Source organism: Cupressus sempervirens, chromosome 7 (assembly GCF_028749045.1).
Source record: "Cupressus sempervirens isolate cs-2001-9-10 chromosome 7, ASM2874904v1, whole genome shotgun sequence".
In the NCBI taxonomy this organism is placed as follows: domain Eukaryota; kingdom Viridiplantae; phylum Streptophyta; class Pinopsida; order Cupressales; family Cupressaceae; genus Cupressus; species Cupressus sempervirens.
The window spans coordinates 853,837,335-853,847,482 of NC_143124.1; positions in this window are offsets into that span (position 1 = coordinate 853,837,335).

Below are 10,148 nucleotides of genomic sequence, written 5' to 3' on the forward strand. Positions count from 1 at the left end.
TTCTTGTAGCAATTCTCTAACAAAGTGATACTTTATAGCAATATGTTTGGTTTTTTAATGCATCACTAGATTCTTGGATATGTTAATTGCACTTGTGTTGTCACAAAACATAACAACAGGTTCTTTGATTTCTTGCTTCATACTTTCCAATAATTGTTTGAACCATACATTGTTTGATCAATTTACTGCTGCTACAACATATTCAGCCTCTACTATGGACTGGGATATATAGTTCTTCTTTTTACTTGTCCAAGAAACCAACCCCTTTCCAAGAAAGAAATCTCCTACACTTGTACTCTTTCTGTCATTAACATTCCCTGCCTAATCTGCATCAGTGAATACTTTTAAATCTAGATTTCCTCCAAGTTTATACCATAATCCATAATATTCAGTTCCTTTTAAATATCTCATGATCCTTTTGATTGTCATCATGTGATTTTCTTTTGGTTTTGCTAAGAATCTTGCTACAATTCCTACTGCAAGGGAAATGTCTGGTCTTGTATGCACTATATACTACAACTTTCTAATCATAGATCTATACAATGTTCAATCCACTTCCTTTGATTCATCATCCTTGGTAAGTTTCAATCCAGTACACATAGGAGTTCCAACTAGTTTGTAGTCTTCCATACCAAAAAATTTCAGTATCCCCTCGATGTAAAAACTATTGTTATCATTAGTTCTTTGAAAACCAATCTGAATAAGATAGTTATGCAATCTTTTATACCATGCTCTAGGTGCTTGTTTTAGACCATACAATGCTTTTTTGCAATTTGCAAACCATGTCCTTCTTGTCTAGATCAACAAAACCTTTAGGTTGTTTAATGTAAACCTCTTCATCCAATATGCCATTGAGAAATGCTGACTCGACATCCATTTGATAAAATTTGAATCCTTTGTATGTAGCATATGCAAGTAAGGTTCTGATACCTTCCAATCTTGTAACAGGAACAAAGGTCTCTCCATAGTCTACACCTTCTTCTTGAGAGTATCCTTTACATGCCAGTCTAGCTTTGTTCCTTCACACCTTACCATCTTCATTTAACTTGTTTCTAAATACCCACTTAGTTCCAATCACATTTTTGTCTTTAGGTCTAGGTACAAGAGTCCATGTTTTGTTTTTCTCTATCTGTTCTATCTCTTCATTCATAGCTTCAATCCAACTTTCATTTTCTAATGCATCTTTGACATTTCTAGGTTCAAAATCAGCAAGTAAACAAGTCCCTTTCAACTTACTTCTTGTCATTATTCCTTCTTATTTATCTCTAATGCTCTGATCTGGTGCATGATGCTTCTTTCCATACTTGGCTAGCATAGGCTCCTTGCCTTTTAAATGACTTGCATTGTTATCCTTCTGTGCTTCAACTTCTAGTTCTGGTTCTAGTTGCTCAGGCTCGACAGGTATTGATTCGATAGCTTTTGTTTGCAACTCGGTAGGTATTAGCTTGATTTGATCTTCTTGCGACTCGGTTACTGAAGACTCAAGAGTTGAAGATTCCTAATTGATAGGTGTATTTGACATTATATCAGGTTCAATGTAAACAAATCTCTTGTAATCTTTAGGTTCCCTTTTTTCTTTCTTCTTCAATTCTTTCTACAAACTCATCAACTTTCACATGTTCACTTTCTATGACTTTGTGAGTAGACAAATTCAAACATCTATATGCTTTACTTTTGCAAGAATATCCCAAAAATATTCCTTCATCACCCTTTACATCAAATTTACCTTTTCTAGATTCTTTCAAAATGTAACATTTGCTTCTAAATACTTTAGGTAACTTACATTGGGTTTGTAGCCATACCATAACTCATAGGGGGTTTTGAATGAGTCCTTTTTCACCTGTACTTGGTTCAAGGTATGAACTACAGTGCTAATAGCTTCCTTTCAATATTTGATAGCAATGCTCTTCTCAATCATTAAGGTTCTTGCACAGTCCATGATAGATCTGTTCCTTCTTCTGCTATTCCATTTTGTTCAAGAGCTCCATGTGTTAAAACCTACCTTTTGATTCCCTTTTCAATGCAAAAGTTATTGAAATCATGTGAAATGAATTCACCACCTCTGTCAGACCTCAAGCATTTTAGTCTTTTGCTTGTTTCCTTTTCTACTCTAGCCAAATACCATTTGAACTTTTCAGATGCTTCTAATTTCTCTCTTAGTTACATGACAGTCATCATTCTTGAATAATCATCAACAAAAAGAATGAAAAAAATTTCACCAATATAACTTTCAATACCAATAGGTCCACACAAATCAGTATGCACAATTTCTAGAATTTCTTCAGACTGATAGCTCTTGCTTTTAAAGCTAGTCTTTCCCATTTTGCCAATTTGACAATTCTCTCATAGACCAACCTCAGGTTTCTTTATGTTAGGAATGCCTCTTACTTTCTTGAATTTACTTATTTTTACCAAGTTGTCAAAGTTTACATGAAATAACCTCCTATGCCCTAACCAACTTTCTTCAACTTGAGCAATAAAATATGAACATTCACCAAGTTCAAGATAAAACAAGTTACCTTTTGTTTGAGTTCCTAATCCGATCAGCTTACCTTTTCCATCTAGTAAACTTTCTTTTACATGCATGAATTCTACTTTAAATTTATTATTGAGTAGTTGTGCCACACTCAAAAGATTGTGCTTTAGTCCTTCTACCCAATATGCATTATCACATACAAGTTCCCTGGTCAGTGAGATTCTTCCTTTTCCTTTTATACAACAAGGTTCATTGTTACCAAATCTTACACTACCACCATCATAGTCTTCAAAATATTAAAACTTAGTTTTATCACCAGTCATGTGGTGAGAACAACCACTATCTATAATCCATGTATCATTTCTACACAGATGAGAAATAAGTGTCATTTCTTCATCATTATCAGACTCATCTTTTATAGTAATGTAAACAATTTCATCTTCTTCTTCATCATCAGAATCATTAGAATCTTTAGCCATGAAACATGTTTTCTTACCTTTATCCTTGAAAGATTTGAAGTCTTTCTTGCCATTACACTTGTGACCTTTCTTATCATCCTTTTTCTGCTTGTTTGGGCACTTAGCAACAATATGTCCAATTTCTTCACAAGAAAAATAGATTAGAGGAAGCTTACCTTTTTATTTCCCTTTGCCTCTTGAATATTTCCTTACTAAAAGAGCTTCAACCACCTCAAGATCACTATATGAACTCTATTCTAATTCTTTATCACTATCTGACTGAGGATCCTTTATCTTCTTGCCTTTTTCTTTGAGTGAAAGCTTGGCTTCAAATGTTGATTCAATGTTCTTGATAGCTAGAACATAATTATCATAGTTTTCTAGCTCAAATGTAGTTAATCTTCCAACTATGGCCTCTAAATTTATCTTATCATTTGCTTCACATCTTCTTTCTTGAATTGCAGAGACTCTGATTGCATAAATAAGTAGAGTTCTAAGAACTTTACTTATAATTGTATCCTCCTTGATATCTCCTTTAGATGCTTTTCTTGCACTAAAACATTCTTTAACTCTTTCAACATATTTTGCAATGTTTTCATCCTCTCTCATCATCATTTGATCAAATTTTCATCTCAAACTTTTTGCTTTGGCTCTTCTCACATTATCATCTCCTCCATAGATCTCTTTTAGCTTGTTCCAAATTTCAAAGGAAATTTTGTAATCGTTGGTGTCATCAAATTCTTCATAACTCAAAGTAGATTTTATTTCTATCATCATGTTATTGTGAGTCTTCTTTTCACCAATATCATTGATAGATAATGTACTAGCAAGTTCTGCAAATTTTTCATCAAGGTACTTCAGTCCTAAATTGCCAATAGAAGCCATATGAAGTCTCATCAATCCCTGCCATGCTAAGAAGTTGTTCCTATCAAGTCTTGGAATTTCCCTCTTGTAAGACATCCTATTCTTTAGCTTAGATCCTTGAAATCTTTTTCTAAAAGCACCAAGAGCTTTGATACCAATTGTTGGGATTATAGATGCAGTAACTGAGAGGGGGGGGTGAATCAGTTACTACAAAAACAAACCCACAGATCCCTTAGATGTCTTAAATAACTAGTTGCTATTGATACTCGATAAACACTAAAAAAAATGTTGTAACTCGATCAATTAACTTGTTACTAATCTTCAAGTATCCATGCATGCAAAAGTAAATAAAATGAACATGAGAGACACTAGATTTAATGTGGAAACCCAATATGGGAAAAACCACCAAGTAACTAGCTACCAATTTTCACTCTTCTAAAGTGAGCCCTATTAGGAGCCAACCTTGTTAAAGGTTACAATACACACTGTTAGGTGTGACCCTGTTAAAGGATTTAATCACCCTGTTAGGAGTGGCCTTGCTAGAGGTTTTTAGAACAATTCAACTGAACTATCACCTTGTTAGAGGATTTACAAAAATGGCTATTAAACCAACTCTATTAAGAGATTTTGAAATCACTACTACAATGGTTAGAAAGTAACAATGAATTGATCTGAATAAGATGCAACTGAATTTTCTGATTACAGATCTTTATTCTACACTATTCGATTATTTTCAATCAAATATAGCTTTGCTACTCCTCAATGATCTCTGATCATCCTTCAAAATTCACTTTCACAATAATCAGTCTTCCTTCTTATTCACATTACATCAAATTCATCACTTACACTTAGAATTCACAACTTGACTTCTTATATATACCATTTAGACTATCAAGTTAGATTATTCATAAGTTACATTTACCAATAAACCATACATCATTCAGCTACAAATATTACATTAAACAAATAAACTTTATTTCACAAAATAATGAAATCTTTCACTGGCTGACCTTGCTCGGTAAATACTGCTTCCAAAAATAATTTCCTAAGTTAATCGTCTTAACTCGGTTAACATTGCAACATCTGCAAAATCCTTTGGCTACTAAGTTAACTTGATAAGAACTAAATTTCCTTCATTTTCCATGAAAGCTTAGTTAGAACTATTTCCTACACTATTTTCTCCTGATGATTGAGTTTTCTTAATAGCAATTAAATTTCCTTTGCTAACCTTGAAAGCTTGATAGCAACTAAATACACAAGGTAAAGCCTGAGAATGCTCGGTAGACACTATAAACCTTCTTTGCTAATCTTCTGAGCTCGGTAGACTCTTTCTTTTGCCTTGCTGACCAACTGAGCTCCATACACTTCATCTGATGACTAATATGACATTTGTGTAAGATCAAAGACAACACACAATTGAACAATTGTATCCAATAGTTGTTACATCAAATTTATTGGAGTTTCCATTTGCAAATATCTTAGTAGTGTCCATCTCTTAGTATTGTGTGTCATTCTCCTCAATAGAAATTTCCTTCCTTCTTCTTAATGATTTCTTTAGATCATCTTTTTCTTCATTCAACTGATGTAGAATGAGTTGTATTTCAATTCCCTAATTCTCAATGATTTTTCCCAACTTGTAAACTTCCATTTTCAAGATTCTCCTCAAAGCTACAAGGCTTCACTTTCAAAGAACAAGGCTCTAATATCAATTGTTGGAATTATAATAGGAAAGGAAAACTTCTAAGGGGGGTTGAATCAGTGCTTTAAACTTTGACCCATAAAAATATGCACCACACATCCATCTCACATATTAAATAAGTAAACTAAAATATCATTTAAAACATATACATCTAAAGCATGTAAACAAGCAAGCATTTATGCATATATGACACAAGATATGATTACCCAAAAACCCTCCAATGAGAAGGTAAAACTAGTGTGGGGATGACACCCACAATTCTTCACTACTGCAATAATAAAGTGTATCCAATGAAGGTTACAATGTTTGATCATGAAGTATGATCTACCCTGTGAAAGGTTTGACCTGTTAAAGGCTTACAAATATTTTTAGGTCTCACCCTGTAGAGGATTTCAACACTCTATTAGAAGTGTGTCTAATTAAAGTACTTCAACTCACAATTAAGTAAGCACCTTGTTAGAGGATTTCAATACATCCAATTAGGACTACTCTATTAAGATATTTAACTAAATCACCTATTAGAATGTCTTAGAAATGATCTTGTAGTTAGCACTATAATGTTTGATGATAGATCACCTCTATTCTATTATGTACTTGATCCTTCTTGATCAGACGACTCTCTGATGTTTACTGTTTCCTTCCTCTATTCTCATTTAAATGATCTTGCAATACAATTCATATAATAATTCCTTGGTCACCATGAATTTCCTCATTTGTGCATACCTAAATTTCCTTGATCACTCATTCATTCCCTTTCTTGCACATAAAAACTTTTAGGGTTTATCCTCCTTAAGAAGACCTAGGTGACCTAGGGTTAGGTATGAATCAACAATTATGATTCACTCATATTGTCACTTAAACCTTCCCTTTACTTGATTGGGTTCATGTAATACATAGGGATTCCAACTTAAGATTTTTCCTTATCACCAAAATATCATAATTCAATATTTGAGTTGGCTCAAAAATGGTTTACATAGTAGTTTGTGCCAATACAAACAACCATGTCAAAACTATTTTACTTAGCATATGAAGTCCCTGGTGCTCAATACATACTGACTTCAATGTTGTCATTCAGCATCTAAATAACTTGGCATGCACTGCGTTCTCATATACTAAATCACTCAACACATACTATCTACTCAACACTTGAATGACTTGGCATGTGAGTGACTCGGCACTCACTATTTACTTGGCATGTGCTAACTTATATGTTGTGCTTGACATATGCTACTTGTTCAGCATGAACAAAGTAAATGACTTAAGTGTATAGACATGCACTAGTCAAAACCAATCTAAGATTAACAGCTCTAACCAAATGCTTTTTTATGAGGTCCTAAAAGTGTTGGAAGAAAGCCAATTGAGAACCATCTAGACTAGGAGCTTTACTAGTTTTCATGGAAAACACAACCTTCCTAACCTCCTCCTCAATAATATTTCCAATAGTAACATCATCATCCCCTTTGCCAAGAACTTTGGGAAGGGTGTTAATAATTTTATCCATGATATTAGTGTCAATTAATATGTTTGGCCTATAATAAGCCTCCACAAAAAATGAGAATCCCACCTCCCAATCTCCTCCTAATTATTTAAATGATTTTTATTGTCATCCATCAAGGAAGTGATATAATTCCTCTTTTTATATTTCAAGTCTGATCTATGAAACATAGAAGTATTCCTATCCCCCTCTAAAAGCTATTAGATCCTTGACCTTTGCTTCTAGTATAATCCCTCCCTAACTATAATCTCCTTATATTTACCTCTTCGTTTGTCTTCCTTCCTATGTGTATGGATAGATTCATCATCATTAGCCATAACCTATTGTAATTTCTTAATAATATTTTTGAATTCAGCTTTCTTTTTAAAAATATCCACAAAGGAACTCTTTATCCAAACAATAGATTCTTTTCTAACATTACTAAGTCTTTTAAACAACTTGTACATTGTCACAACTTCAACAACAATTCTCCACCAATCATGCACATAGTTTTTAAAATTAGGATTGAAGAGCCACATGATTGCATACTAAGAAGGCCTAATACCACTATAGTAACCATCTAACCAGTTAAAAGGGATGGGTATATGATAAGACATAGTAAAATGAAGGGAAGATCAAATAGAAGAAAATAGATGCTTCCAGTTAGCAATAACCAATAGTCTATCCAACTTGACCTGAATAAGGTCCTAACCCTTTCCATTATTAGATTAAGAAAATTGCCCCCCTAGAGTTGCATATCTTGAAGATCATTGGTTTTAAAAAATTCATCCAAGTCACACATGTTGTTAGTGAAATCCATTACTCCTCCTGAATTTTTAGAGGGAAGTAGGAAAGTGATAATATAGTTTCATGTTATGTAGACATGGGATGTGGTAATATAGTTTCATGCCAGTAGAACAATGCTACTCGTAATAACCCTAGGATTACAAAGATTAGCCACAAACCCCAAACAACCATCTACTTCAAAATAAACAAACTTGGCACTAGACCATATCGTACCAATAAGATTAGAAAATAAGAAGATGATAGTTTCTCCTCTTAGATTAAAACAATGCATCAACGCTCATATTAAAGATATTCTACTTATGTGTGTATTATTTTTAAGGGTTATTTAACCCTATCATGTTCTAGGCTAGGAACTTTATTTTTATGAATATGAAAATTCTCTAGAGTGAATTGCCTCCCACTTGAAATTTCCCTAGACATCACCTTTGTTCTTGTACTTCTTCTTGAGGGCATACCTAGCTTGACTTGACTACCAAAATCAATCTTCTTTGTGCCTCTCATTCTCATTGTAGGAATATGTCATTTACCAACACCACTACATATAGGGGAAGAGGGGGTTGAATTATACTCAGGCAAGTTAACCATCTCCTTAGTCACCTCCACTAGTATCTCAAGCATGTTTATTGAAGGTACAATAGAAAAAAACCCATACTTGGTTGTACAAGGGTAGGACTAATCACCTTAGATAAATTTCTTTGATTAAAGGTTGTTATACTCTAAATTCTTAGTAAATTTAGCATGAGGCTTATTAGAAGGGATAGGAATGACAATCTGGTGCAGAAGAACCTATTCATTTTATGTCTCATGGATAAATTCATATTTTAAATTATCTTAAATATGGTTTCAATTTTATATAAGGATTTTTTGGAGTTCATTCAAATTATTTTGTAAGGCTAGAAAAGCCACTAAAATCATAGTAACCTACAACGTCTTGGAAAATGTCAAGTATGGTAAAACTACTACAAATGTATAAAAATAGAGTGTAAATAGTTTAATTGGAGTCTTACATTCATATTTATCATATTTTAAGAGTTTAGGGAAAGTTTTAAGTCATTTGGATAATAATTGTAAAAGTTGTTCAAAAGTTGCCAAAATTGTAATGACAACTTTTACAACCTGGTGACAACTTTTTAAAAGTTGGTTTAAATATGTTAATGGGTAGTTGTAGGTTAGTTGAAGAGTTTAATGTACTTTCAAATTATATATATTTGGTCTCCAAAACACAAAATTTTATGTTGGAGAAGTTGGAGGAAGGATTTGGAATGAAAGAATACTTATTTTGATGTTGTATTTCAGCTTTCTAGTTATTTTTTCCCTACAATTTCTCTAATGTTTTGGTTGATATGAACTAATTTTGAATGATACAAATCTGAAACTTATATTTTTGGAAATTTATATGAGATAGCTTTCATTTGGTTTTGGTATGGCTTATTTTAATTATGTTTGGAAGAAGTTAGGGCCATTTTAGTGAAGACTAGTCAGATTCTGTCACAATATGAATAGTTTTGAGGAAATTGCAATAACTTTTATTTCATTTCTTAGATTTGGATATAACTTAGAGAAAATATTGGTAACTTAGTGTTATTGATTCTCAAAAAAGGAATTGGTTTCATTATTTCATTTATAAAATTTATTAATGACTAATTGAGGGTTTTAAATCTTGCCCTAGTTGAGAAATTGTTCTTAAAAGATGAATCATTCTTGCATTCATTTGACTAGTTGGAAAAGATTATAAATGTGAATCGATACCTATAATTTTAAAGTTTTGTGGAAGGCCCATATAGTAAACTTGTATTTTTCTCTCTACATCAAGTGGTATCAAAGCCCAAAAGGTCTGGGCAAAAGGTATTTTGTGGTTGTTTGTTTGTCTTTTATAGGTTGAAAAGAGAGAATCTGGATACCAAGAGACTAGCCCAAGAGAGAAAAGAGGAGAAAGGCCTAAGGAGAGGTATCAAGACAAGAAGAAGAAAGGTAAAAGAGACTTTCTTGAAAATGGATTTTTTTATGAAATTGACACATGGTAAATTTCAGGGTAAGGATTCACAAAAGAAGAAGAAGGAAGAAAAAAAGAAAAGACAAGAGGAGATTAAAATATTGGGAAAAGAAGTAAAGGAGCATACAAAGAAGTTGGAGGCACTTCTTAAAATCCTAGAGCAGTGAATTTAAAATGGTGAGGGAAATGAAGAATTTAATTTTTCAGAGGCTTAAGAAGTTGAAAAAGATATGAAAAAAGAGAATGAACCTAAGGAAGAGCAAAGAGAAACAATTATAGAAGAAACAAAAGAGGAAGAGTTGATTGAATCTAATATGGAAGTTGAATCAATTGAAGACTCCATGAAGATGGATATTGCTAAAAATTATTATGTTGGA